This window comes from Phodopus roborovskii, unplaced genomic scaffold (genome assembly GCF_943737965.1).
Source record: "Phodopus roborovskii unplaced genomic scaffold, PHOROB, whole genome shotgun sequence".
Classification (NCBI taxonomy): domain Eukaryota; kingdom Metazoa; phylum Chordata; class Mammalia; order Rodentia; family Cricetidae; genus Phodopus; species Phodopus roborovskii.
The window spans coordinates 17729637-17743967 of record NW_026126482.1 but is presented as its reverse complement, the minus strand read 5'-3'; positions in this window follow the sequence as shown (position 1 = coordinate 17743967).

Genomic DNA, 14331 nt, shown 5'->3' with positions numbered 1-14331 from the left:
GGATTTAAATTAAGGGAGATTAAAAACCACTTCTGTCCCCAATTCTATGTGCTCAAGTGCAATAAAACATACAGGACTCCCTTTCTGCATGAACACTCTTAGAAAATACGAATCAAAGATGCTCGTGATAATGACAGTTGAGTGGTTACCACAAGCCCTTGCAAAGCACTTTAACCTGCTACCTCTTAATCCTCACAGCAATTCTATTATGGAGTGATAATAACAGCATGAGTCTACTAATGAATTAACAAGAGTATGGAGAGATACGTAGCCAACCACAGTATTTCCGCTCAGGTGGTCTAGTCAGACCTCCAGTTTAACAAACCCAGAGCTGAACCTGCCTCTCCTCCTCTGCCTCATCCACCCCAGTTTCCTCTGCTAAAAAAAAAAAAAACCTGCAGTCCCACACTGCCTACTACCCAGGCAGAACACCTTTGCCACCCTCCCACATCCAAGTCACCAAAGAAACATCATCTTCCCTTCCAAATAGATATGGAAGCAACAGCCTCTTGTGACCCACAGTGTAGCTACTCTAATCTCCACCCCACTGCATATAGTCTGAATGGTTGCAGGACCCTTCTGGCAAGAAGCCTGCCCCAAGCCTTCTGCTCCGCCCTCCTCATGTGCACAGCATTCTCTGTATGGAAGAAAAGAGGCTTTGCCAGTGTCGCATACATCCTATCCGTACCCAGAGCTTTTGAGGAGACTGTCACTGAGGCTGAAATCCAAAGTCTTTTACCTATGAGGTTCTCCAAGATGCCTTCTACTCTCTACCCATCTGGTATTCCCACCAGCCTCATTCTCTACCCCCACCTCTCTTCTTCCTCAAGCACACCAACCAGGGTCCCTCTTCTCCCAGACCTTGCTGGGGCTCCCCTCACACACTCTGTACCCTGCACCTTACTGTTCTGACCAGGCAATGTAGCACCTCCCCCGTGTGTTCGCGTCTTCTGGCTTGGTTTATCTTGGTTTGTTTTCCTCTTTGGTGTGTACCTATGTCTGACATATATTAGACGATATGTTTATTTTCATTCCCATTTACTCTTCCCAATGTTAAGCTCCACAAGGACACGCTGGCTGCTGTGTTCACTGCTAAATCCTCAGGGCCTGGGACAGTGTCTGATGGCATTCACATAACAACTGAACAGACAAAAGTAGTCTCCCTTACTAAATCAAATTTCTCTTTTGAAATTTGTGATTAGTGAGTTTTGGCATAGCAAGAGCCCATGATCTCCCCCATTAAAGGGGGGTAAATAATGCCTTTTGTATGTCACCTCTGCTCTTTAATTACCTATAACACAAGCCACTGTGGATTTCTGAATGACACAAGGCATTTAAGCCACCAATTACCTAATTATTTGACTCTTAATGAACTCATTAGTGAGAATGTTTGTGATAGTCTGGACTAAGGCTAAAGGGATTACATTCTCCTTCTACACCAAGGCGAATCACATACCATAATATAAACGAACAATAAGGTGCTTTGTTGAAGACAGATAGTGAATGCAATATAATTATCAAAATAAACTTTTTAAATGGTCATTTATTTACTTCAGAGTTACCTGTGAGAGATGGAAACTGCTGCTACTGTTACAATTAGGGCAGAGAGAAGTTGAACAGCGCTGCAGGGTAAAGAGGCAATCCCAAGGCACATTGGCTTCCCAGGTGAGGAATTGTATGCTCATTAGCAGGTACTTTTCAGTTCTTGGCATTCAAAGTCTCAGATAGATGACTGTGAATCACCATCAGAAGCCATAAATGAGGCAATGGAATTAAAACAGCAAACATTCAAAATAGACATCTGTTTTAACCACATGACGATATAATTAATTATCCACACTGGGATAATTTTGACAGTGAGAGAAAAATAAACAAACACTATATAATTTTTAAGGGTACATTTGTAGATTGACAAATTGGTTTCACTAATGGTAGGTCTATAAAATCATTTAAGTCATAAATCATTGTCAAAGGTAAAAATCATTTCTCAAAATTAAAAGGGCATTAAAGCCAAAGTTTTAAAGTTTATTAGATTGATTTGTCTAGATAGTATTGAAACAGTATTAGGCTGAATATCATCCCTAGTTCCTAATCATTTATTGCAATAATTATGTGATCATTTCCATGTCTGATAGCATATATCTCAATATATGGGTTATTTTCATAAAATTACCTACAGTCTTTTTCAGTGTTAAATTGTGTATTTCATAAGTTTGAAGTTATTGAGACATAATGGACTCTTCTGACCATATGCATTTAATAAAGAAAACACTCTTTTTAGCCTCTAGCAGTACTGGGATTGAAGCAATAGCCTTGGGCTTATATGGAACCTGCTCTAACACTAAACTACAGCCCCAGCAAGAAAGCATTCTCTCTACATTGCTAAAGACCTCATGAACTGGGAACTAATCCTAAAAGATACACTATATCCTCTATTCTAAGTTTTATTATTAGAATGTGTTAATATCTCAATCCAAATCTTTTCAAGGGATTGTCCTTTTTCTGTTTCTTTTCTTTTTCTTTCTTTCTTTTTTTTTGGGGGGGGGAGGGGGGTCTGAGCCCCAAATTTGTAATCCTCTTGTATCAGCCTCCAGAGTACCAGACATATGACCATGCCTGGCCCTTTGCTTGTAGTCTGTCATTGCAAGTAACAGCTCTTATCTCTAAGAAATAAAAGTTGTGATTTATTCTGGAGCAAATATGAGCGACCATACATATAGGTCTCCACAAACTTATTGTTCCAATGATGAAGCAGTTTCATGGAGTTTTAATAGTAAGAGAACAAAAACAAAGGACTCAATCAAGGAATTTTACAAATGAATTGGTAACATCAGAAAGGTGGTTTCCAGCAAGATGGGGAAATCTCTCCTATAGACCTCAAATTCTACCTGATGACACACATTCTTAGCTTTGGGGTTGGTGGAAGCTCCTTGTCTGCTAAGTTAATAGATTCTAAAAGGCTTTTATCCGTTAATCACAGGATGTTAGTGTTGACACAGGACTGGGCAAGGAATAGCTATTTAGGACTAAAGCTAGCCCAAGGTGAGGGGTAATTAGGCCTGCAACATTCCCTTTGCCTCTTTGCAGACACAGCTTCTTTCCAGGAATTCCACTCTCAATCCTGAGAGAGTTTCTCTGGCAAATGATTTGTAAAACAGAGCTTATCAAGTAAGCTATCTGTTTATGATTTTTCAGAACACTTTTGCCAAATTTAGATGCCAAAAACCATAGGCATTCTCCTTTTCATTCCATTCTAATTTAGAATTCATTTAATCACAGAAGAGGTGTCAGGAATAGATCAAGATACTACAAAGCAACATTAATCCCAAATTTAAATGATTTGTTTGACACTGACTTTGGTTTCCTATGTAAAAGTTCCTTTCCCATCCCCCCCCCTTCCCTTTTTAAAAATTAGCTTACAAAGAATCAAGCGTCTCTGTGGCTTTTACAAACAAAATCTGTTTTTCTGATGCTCCCTCCCCCCACTTCCTCCCTGCCCCCCTCCCCAAGTTCTATTTTCAACAATTACATTTCCCTAAAAGCTTCAAGAGCTGAAGTTCTTTGGCTCATAATACAGCTAATCCTCGCTTAAGGATTACCAGCTGATTCGAACAAAATGCAAACATTTAGAGAGTGCATTTATTTAAAAAATAAATAAATAAAAAGTAAAAGGTCAATGTACACTGTGGAATGCTGGAGTTCATTTACAGAGTAGCCTTCCAGGGACGGCCCATCATTTGTGAAGCCTAAGAGGAGGCAGAAAAGCTAAAAAAATGCTTCTCCTACCATGTGCCGCATGTTTTCAATTCAGTATCATCTCGATCACAAATATTTTATAGTTCAATTTCTCTGTGTATAAATAGAAATGTTTATGTCTGTCAACTGTGGCTTCTATTTGGTTAGGAGACTCTCACAGCTGATTCGGGTGCAATTATAAACTATGAATACACTGCATCCAGTTCCAAATAGTTTCTGTTCCATGGATTTCTTAACTTAGTGATAACACTCTCTCTCTCTCTTCGCTGCGCTTCCTCCAAATCTTTAACTGCCACATCTTTTGCCATGCATGTCTTGAATTCTTCATCTTCTGTCTTTCTTTGACAGAATAAACTTCCAAACATTGTTTCAACTAATTTGTTTTCTTGTGAAGAAACTTATCTAAACAAGCATTGTTTAACCTTGTGTAAAGTTCTCTGAACAGAGCCATTTGATCATCCTAGCAGCACAAGAAAAAAAAAAAAAAAAAAAAAAAAGCAAAATTAATATATATGGAAGAACAACCTTTTTTCTTTTCCTTTTTTTTTTTTTTTTTTTTTTCCAAGATGGGTTTGTAGCCTTGGCTGTTCCTGGTACTAGGTCTGTAGAGAGGGCTGGCCTTAGAGATCCACCTGCCTCTGCCTCCTGAGTGCTGGGATTAAAGGCGTGTGCCACCACCACCTGGCCCAATCTCTCTCTCTCTCTCTTTTTAATGAGAAAGTTACACTTTCCAGCATGGTATGTAAACATATTGATAAATGTTAACAACTAATTTTTAAATAACTTCCTATGAAAGATTTTGTCTTCTGAGTTTACATATGGTGGGAACGCTCAAGCCCTATGCCCTACAACCCCTGTGGGTGCCAAATGATGACAAGCATGTGGTCAAGGTTCACACTCATCATCCACATGTCTGAGAAATACTTACTCGGTATTTGAGTTTTCTATTAAATGTGCCTCCTCTGTTTTAGCTGAAAGAGTTTGCATCTATTTTGAAGAAAAAAATCACAGAGGGGATGTAAATAAGGAGATGTTTCTGTTGGTAAAGCACTTGCCATGCATGAACATGTACACATGCATACATGAACATGTTCACACATGAACACAACCACTCACAAAGTCAAAACCATGAGGGAAAAATCTACTATCTACATAAATAGATAAGTACAGCCATCCTTTGTTATCTGGTTGCAGATAACATCTTGTACACAAGTGGCTGTTTGGGTCCTACACCATGCCCTGTAAATGTCCAATGTGACACTCACTCACTGGTTCTGCCCCTCCAGAGAACTCTGACTAATATACTGGCTGTGGGCAAACGAAATAAATTCTCCTCTGAGCCCTCCAGAAGCAGTTGATTGAGCCAATATCTGTCTAACTTCTAGATGTCTGAAGGGATACATTGCTATGGTTTTAAGGTACCCACTCTATGTTGATTAATATGGCAATTGTGGGGCACCAATGTAAGGCCCCCTCTTCTCTGGGTAATCCTCACAAGTCCTCAAATCTGTTTTTGACTTTCATTGGAGAGAGCCAAATCTGGCTTGGTAGCTTGATTGGTTAAAAACCCTTAGACTGTCCTGGAACTGACTTGACATTGGAGATTTTTTTTTTTTTTTTTTTTTTTTTTTTTTTTTGTAACATAAAGAACTTTGGTACCCACAGGGGCTTAAGATGATACAGATTGTTATGGTTGTCTTGGGAACAGGATTACTTTTGATACATCGGACCTTCCATGTGGACTGTTCACCAAGTCCTAAAGGACCCCTCTCCCAAATTCTACTTTTCCTTGAGAAATAAATGAATAAATAGCTTCATCAGATGTCCATGGCTTTGAAAAATGTTCAGGAACTTTTCTGATTGTCTTCAATTGCTTTTCTCTGCTTTAGACACATTTATTGTTCCTCTAAAGCATAACTCATAGAAACAGGAAATTGAGAGAGAACTCTCTGAGGGCCTAAAAAGAATGGATGGTAACTCGTGGCCAGCAGCTTTACATTGAACTTGAACCCCAGGCATCATTCCTAAGATGCCTTGGACTGCTTCCCTCCAGCTACCTTTCTCTAGTGTTCCCTTCTCTCTGTTCCTTATCAACACATGAACACATTCACTGCCCTTCTGAAATCTCATCGTTTGCCCTTGGACCTGCTATTTAACCTTTATGTGTTTGATTTCTTCATTTGGAAAATAAGTATGACAGTATGCAGCCATAAAGTGGAATGAAGTTTAAAAGAATAGGAATGAAGCAGCAATAGCAGTTATAGTCTCCATAGACCTCAGAAACATTAAGCTAAATGAGAGACATCCCCACACAAAAGGTCACATATCAGATGCTTCTGTCTATATGGAAAGTACAAAGTAGGTAAATTCAGAGAAGCAAGAAGTAGATTGGAGGGTACCAAAGGTGAGAGAGACAGGAAAGAAGAGGGATTTCTTTATGGCTTAATGAGTCAATAGGTTGAATTATGTTCCCAGAAAAAGTTAAAACTGTAGACCCAAACAGCTGAGAATGTAACCTCTACAAATGGTCAAAGATGGTCCCCAATGCAGTAGGATTGGCATCATTTTAAGAATCATGAATTTTGTAACGCGTACAGTTTTTCCACCCGCCACCAGGTCTTGTCCCGCTGCCGCGCCAGCCCCAAATAACACACTGAGACTCTGTATTAGATATAATTCTGTTGGCCCGGTTACTTGTTTCTTATCGGCTAGCTCTGCCTTAATTATTAACCCATTTCTGCTGATCTATGTATTTCTCTTACTGGGGAGCCGGCTGGCATACTGCTTTCTCCCGACTCTCCATCTTGGCTCCTCCATACCACTTCCTCTTTCCTCCTTGTCTCCTAGTCCCTCCTATCTTGCTTTCCTATTGGACAACAGTGCTTTATTCATTAACCAGTATGAGAAGCATATATACATAATGGCATCTCCCATCAGAATTTGGACACAAAGATAGACACAGAGACGACAGTGTGTACATACACAGGACAGTGGCTTTAAGATGGGCACAATGGAAATCCAACTGAGAGGGAGTGATCAGCAAGACTGCTGTCCACACTGGAAGCAAGACAGAAGGACATAGAGATTCCACTTAGTCACAAGAGAGGTCTAGTCCTGCATTACCTGTGGTTCTTTCTACCCACAGAGCTATGAGATGACAACAATTACTTGAAGTCTCTAGGTTTACAATGCGTTGGCACAACAGCCCTGGGGAGCTAATGTGAAGGATGAGCAGTTTCCTTTGAGGCGATGGAAATACTCGAAAACTAGAGTCAGAGCCACAGTGTTGGGACTGTATTGAATGTCGTTGATGTGTCCATTCTTAGTGGCTAAATCTAAAGTAAATCTTGCCTCAGTAAACATGTGTGTGCTCAAGTCTGTGTATATGCACACACACACACACACACACACACACACACACACACACACATACACACACACACTAACATGTGCCATAGTGAGTTGTTGAGAACTTACAGTAGTTTACCCCATAGGAACTTAGAAACAGACCCTGCAATACAGAAACAACTTGGTGAATGGTGTAATTTTTTCCAGTCTCCCTACAAACTTTGCACCTTTAGACATCAAATAAGGAACAAGTAATTGTTTCCAAACCTTGTTCTTTTCATGTATAACCCTATAGCTCTCTCTTGCTAATCTGAGCCCTTGAAGATGACTATGAAATATTTGACATCAACTCAATTTCCCAGGAGTTTCCCATCCAGAGATTGGTTCTATCCCCCCATTCAGCTCTGAATCTGCTACCAAGTATTAAAAAAAAAACAAAATCATATTAAGCCTAATTTGTAAAAGCTTCCGTTGTTTCCATCTTGGCCTGTAGGGAGCCTACCTGTAAGAACAAGCCCACTTTGCTTCTAGCAAGAAAGCGACTAGCACGTTTAGTGGTCCTTCCTCCAGTTAGTTGTCCAAGTGGAGTTCAGACACCTAACCTGCGGCACCAGATTCCAATTGCAGATTCATTACCTCCCACTCAGTTTATTCCATTCCATAGGATGTCCAAATGGGTGGATGGACAATCTATTAAAGTAATTAAAGACAAAAAAAAAACCCTAAAGAAGTTCTTAAAAATCCACAGAAAAATTACTGACTCGCTTTAAAGGTGTCTTGCTTTCCTTAGTCTACCTCCTGGAAAGACACAATAGAAGGATGGAAAACTTTGTTCTTTATTAAAAAGCCAGCCTTTGAGAGATTCAGTGTTTCGTAAAGTAGGAAATTACCATGGGAGGAAAGGGAAGGGGGGAAGAATTGTGCAAGGAACTAGAGCAATGGAAGGTAAAATTCAGAGAGACACATTAGACTGCGATCGTCAATTTAAATCAAGCATGCCATAAATTTGGGGCCCGCATTTCTGATACTATATCCCTCAAATTACACCTTCCAGAACCACAGTTAATGTGATACAGCATGTGTTGATATGCTGCGTCTCCAGGAAAGCCCCCTCTCTAGTTATTAATATTTTGTTTTCTCACTGGACACCCTTGGGAAGCATGTGTGAAGTTGGTGCAAGCTCTCAACCGGGAGTCTGGGCACCAGCCCCAAGCACTGGTTCCAACCATCCCGTCTCATACCACATACCATATTTGTGTCTGACTTGTATTTGTCCCCTCCAACATTCCCTCTGTAGTCTCCCTGCTCCTCCCTATCCATTTAGGAGTCAGTTAACTCCACAGTCAAACACTACCAGAGGAGCAGTAGAATACACTGTTTGGCAAACAACAGCAAAAGTTGGAGAACTGTGTGGAATAGGGGAGCCCATCACCACATTAACAGGCTTCTAGGACAAGGTTTTCCCTCACTTTCATCTGTCATCACTATTGTAAAAATGGAGGCTACATTTATGAAGATAATATATGCATATATTTTTTGAGGTAAGCCATGAGAGAAAGCCTATGAGTCAAACTAATAATGATGACAAAAGGTAATGCTTAAAGTAATTGTAACCAGCATTTTGAGTACACACAGGCCAAGCCTTATACTGAGTAGTTATCCATTTTAATTCACCCGATAGGGTAAATGTCATTATCCCCATTTTGCAGATGTTGTAACTGAGTCTCAGGGAACATCGCCAAGCTTTTAGGCTATTAAGGGGAGCCCGCAGCTAGCCCTCTGATTAAGGTTTATCTGATTCCAAACTCATGGTCCTGATTATAGAGTTGCCTGCCTAAACACAAGTTTTCCCATACCTGCTAGCCATTTTCTCTCAACAAAATCATTCTTTTTGCTAAAGGAGGTGATTTTGTTCCAATGCTGCCATTCGGTGTGACCAGGCCTTGTGATAAAGGAGGTAGGCAAAGTGTGCTTGCTGGCGGGGATTTAAAAAGAAAAACCCAAGAGTTACAAACAAGTAAATAGTTATTGCAAAGACAAATATTAAAAACGGAGGCCCTGAATGTATTGGGAAGGTTATCTGGGTGCCCTGCAGTCAAGATATAATTACTAAACACAGAAAACAGAGGGTTGAAAAGGATGGAGAAATCCACACCACACTCTGAAGTTTGTCTAAGACAAAGGCAAAGATGAGTGAAGGCTTCTTTTAGATAATTAAAACCGGGGTCTTCCAAGATATGAAGTTAGACACCTGACAAATTACATATTTCTAATTTATAATTCTTATACTGAGTGCCATAGGCTAGACAGCCTCCCAGGTATTAATGAGAAGGCTGCAGCAGGAGGTCCAAAAAAAATCACTGCAGTGTGCCAAAGCTAACAAAACAGGCCCAGAAAACCCAGGAGAAAAAAATAATGGCCACGTAAATTCCTTTGATCGGTTGATTTTTAAGTTATTGTCAAACTGATGCTACTTCCTTACTCTGTCATGTCTGTGTGTCTGTGCATGTCAGCATGTCCACATGTCTGTACGTGTCAGTGTGTCTCTCCGTGTGTGGTGGGGTGGGAGGTATTCTAAGAATATTTTCCAGATGGGAGTCTTTGTCTTTGAAAAGTACCTTATTATTCTTTGATCTGACATCACCCCAATGTTGAACTAAGGTCTAATGACTTCCCACACTTAGAAAGACTGGAGCAGTTCCGGTACTTAGACCAAAATGGATGTGCGGCCGGAGACAGAGGAACCCACTTCTGCTTGGGGCAGCTTGTTATACCCACTTCTAAGCCTGTGAGGAGCCAAGGTGTTAAAAAGCTGAGGCGTGAAAGGCCAGCCCTGCCTAAGTTTTGCTTCCTGATTCTGTCTTCTCCTCAGGCAGAACACAGGCTTTCTTCCAAACCCCTCTCCATGTCTAAGCCTGTTCGGCCCCTGCTGGTAGAGTATAAATTTCTCTTGGCTCTGAAGACAGCATTTCGGCCATGTGCATCAAAAATATCAATAACATCCTCTTCTGCTAACTGCACAGAAATATAGTGTGCACAAAAGACTTATGCATGAAATGTTAATTACAGAATCATTTAAAACTGGAAGGAAAAATACAGTGTCCAATTATGGGAGGATGTTTGGGTAGATAATAATCCATCCATTTATATAAGGATATTTTTGTCATTAAAATGATTGTGATATGCTAAAAGTAAAAAGGGAGCTATGAATTCATTTACAGTATAAATTCTACCATAAAAATAGCACCCACATGCTGAAAGATGCCAAAAATATTTATTTCTGCATAGCTGAATTATGTTTATATGTAAGATAATAAAGGAAATAACATCTTTTCTTAGGTATGTATTTGTTTATTTTATTCAACTTTTCTAGAGGCACACAGAGCAATAGAAGTGTCAAGTGGGAAGACCCAATCACAAACTAGATACTCCACAGCTACAAGAGCTCAGCCAGGTACTCAACACTCTGAACTAAAGGTCCCTCTCCGGTGACATGAATGTCATTATATTGATTAAAGGAGTCACTATTGCAAAGGTATTAACCAGCAATAAATGCTTGGTAAATATTGCCCCATTATTATTAAGCATTTATTGAGCACCTATCACATGCAAATATTAGTACTGTTGATACAGACAATGGCTGTCTCCTTGTTCTTAAAGAGGGAAAGTAGACATGTAAACAAATATTGACCATTTCAAGACTTATGCTCTGTAGCAAAGGGGGATTTAGAACTGTCAGAGTGTAGGAGGAAGTCCCAGTCATGTCAAGACTAGAATTTTCATGTCTACTGTTCACTGTCATCAGTACTAGAATCTCTCCAACAGTTTGAAACCCAAATGTCATATAACATTTGCATATTTAAAGTGACTTGGTAGGAAGCAAATATCCACAGAGTAAGTGTCCCCAGGCCGTGCAGAATTTTGAAGTCAGCACACGGCTGTCATCTGCACCAGCCTCATTCATTCTCGCAGGGCACCTCTGAGAAAGTGACTTCCGTGAAAGCTCAGAGAGGTAGAGTGAGCTGCCCACACATACTCAGCAGGACGGAACAAGATAAGACACAAGCCCAGGTACTTGGGGAGGGAATATGGTGTCATGTTAGAGATGCTACTACAGGAATATCCCATCAGGAAGTGCTCACATGCAGCAGTCTGGACCTTGAATGTCCCCCAAAGGCACATGTATGAAGGTTTGGTCACAACCTAGCAGAGCTAATCAGATTATTAGTAGCATGTAGTTGAATGGGATGTTGGTTCTTCAGCCCTTTCCTGTCTCTCCTTTTGGTTGCTAGGGGCAATAGGCAAAGGCTCTCGGCAGTTATGTGCTCCTACCAGGAGGCACTGCCTCGCCATAGGCCCAAAGGCAATGAGGCCAGGCAGCCATGCATGGAAACATCCAAACCTATGTGCCAAAACAAACTTTCCTCCCTTGACCTCTTAGTGTCTCCAGTATTTTTTGTTTCCACAGTGACGAAAAATTTACTAACACATCATGTTTTCATTTATTCAATAATCTTTGCTATACCTGTCATGTTTCATTAGCAACACAGAGACTTTCTGAGCAGTACACTGTTGGGAAGTTTTTGTCGTGTCACCCCACACAGAGCTATAACCGTATGGGAGCACTGTCATATATGCAGGCCATTTTTATGTGACGTATGACTACATATGAGAAAAGAAGGTCCCAAAAGGCAGAGGAAGGGAGGACTGGGGAAGAAAAGGAGACTATGAATCAGCCTGGCGTGATCATCTACACAATACATTTTGGGTCAGAAACAACTTCTCCATAATCATCTCTATTTAATAAGTGAATTTTCCGCATTACAGTAGAGGCAAAAAGGAGTTGACACACCAATAATCAAGCAGGCAACTGGGAAAGGCCAAACACGAACCCCTAGAAAGAAACCATTTGAATTACCTCCTCTCGAGAGTTCATATTTTGTAACAAGAGTCAAGGAATGGGACACACACTTCTTGTTGATCCCAAAGCTCCTTCATCATGTACCTTTTCATACTTGTTAACTAACCTTTGGCTTTCATCTCACAATCATTTTTGAATCTACCAGCCATCCATGCAGACATCTTATTTTTAATGAGAAATAATAATGTGGTTGGAAGAAAACAATACTGAACTTGAAATGAGTTCCCTGGCATTGAACTTGATTCAGCTATCGGTTAGTTGTAGGACTTAACAAGTGGCTTGAACTACTTTTAGCTTAAACATGAAGGCTACCTCTTCAGACTGATGAGAAGTTAAGTAGAATGCATTGTATCTTTTGAAACACCAGTAAAGCGGTTAGGTTCATAAATATTACAGCCTTTTGAATAAAAGAATGGATTTTTTGAGATGTCAGCTACATCATTATCATTATAGACTAATCAAGTATCAAGCCTACTGACTACTTGGCAATGATGCTAGGCAGTTGGACCATTGCTGAAGTCACTGACTCTGAAGTCACTGTCAACTTGACTGAATGTGTAATCAGTCACCTAGAAGAGACACTTCTGGACGTATCTGTGAGAAAGGTTTAACTGAGGAGGAAGACCCACTCTGGATGTTGATGACAGCATCCCAGGTCCTGGGGGTCCTGTACTGAGTAAAAAGGCACAGAAGGAAAAGCCTGTTAGGAGCCAGCGTTGATCTATCCCTGCTACCACCCTCCTTGACGTAAGCAGGCAGCCTCCTGCTGCCATGTCTGCCTATCACAGTAGAGTGACTCTCAGACTGTACAAAATCAACCTTTTCTCCTTTGAGTTGCATCTTGCCAGCTTTTTGGTTAGGGCAGTAAGAAGAACAATGGATGTGCCAATAGACATATTTTCCAATGAAATGAGAACCACCATAAAAGGAAGAGTTGTCTTTTTATGCAACAGACATGGCTTTCCTCCAGCTGGATGGATTAATCTACTGTTTCAAACATCTAGGTTAATAATATACATCGTTGACATAAAGAAGTGAAGAGCTGCTGTAGGATAAAAGCCAAGCTTTCCTGGGCCCTACATTTCGGTGTAGCATCTAGGATGCTATGAATGGCTCTTGATACACACATTCTTCTGTTGCCAAAAACGGGCCTTCCTATACAATGACAGCCAAGCAGACACTTAGCAACTTCCCCAACCATAGCTGGATGCAGTGATTGTCACGAGTGATGAAATATGATTAGCAAATTACAGCTCTGGTGTTTTATTTTAAGGGCACATAAAGAAAATGAATGGATTGAGCTGTTTTGCATTTTTCAGTTGAATCATTTAAAAACAAGTGGGTAATAGAGAAGGCAAGAATGATGGCTGGGAAAAAAAAGGCACAAATAACGTGCCACTTCACAGCCTATCAGCATAATTCATCCTTGCCTCCTGTCCCGAACTGTTGTGTGGTGTTGCTGTACATGGTTAAACAGCTGCCATGTATTTCTGGCATCTTTGTTTTAGTGCTGGATAAATTGGCCTGGGATTTTTTTTTTATTTCATATAGAAAAGCAAAAAAAAAAAAAAAAAAAAAAGAAAAGAAATGGGAGTCTCATCATAGTGTCACACAGTGTTGTCATAGCTAGTTAGATCACCTACAGGATTTGAGTAAAGGACTCAACTCATCTTGCAGGTGAAGGGTGTTTCCTGTCTTATGTCACATCTACTTTAAAATAAACTGCATTTTGGCAAAGCCCAGGGTCTGGGGGATCCTGTTAAGATCGTTCAAACACCTCATATAGGAAGCAGCATTAATGCCTTTTGTTTATGTCTTCAAATTCGAGATTTAGAATTCTTTATGTGTCTCCCTTGGAGTTGGCAGTGAAGCAAAATTCCATCAGCCCCTTAGTTCTCGTTGATACCACTGTAAAAGTAGAGGCACATTCCTTTGGAAATAAATTTGATCCTGAAACGTGACTGCTGAAGCACGTTTAAGAATACAGTATGTCTGCAATCTGAGGACTTGAAAGGCTGCCATGAGTTCGAGGCCAGCCTGCACTACACAGTGAGTCTTAGCTCAGCATGCGCTACAGTGTGAGACCTTGTCTCCAAAAACAATGAGAGAGGCATAGCTGTCGAAGGAAGGAAGGGAGAGGGGGGAGAGGAAGGGTTTTTAAGCATGTATTTCAAACAGTAAAGATATAGTACTCAAAATGACTATACAAGAATGGAGACAGGATTAGACTAGGGTGTGATTTTGAGTTCTTCTATATATCAAACCTAAGATTTGTGGTAAGTCATTTATCTTTACAGAAATAAAGA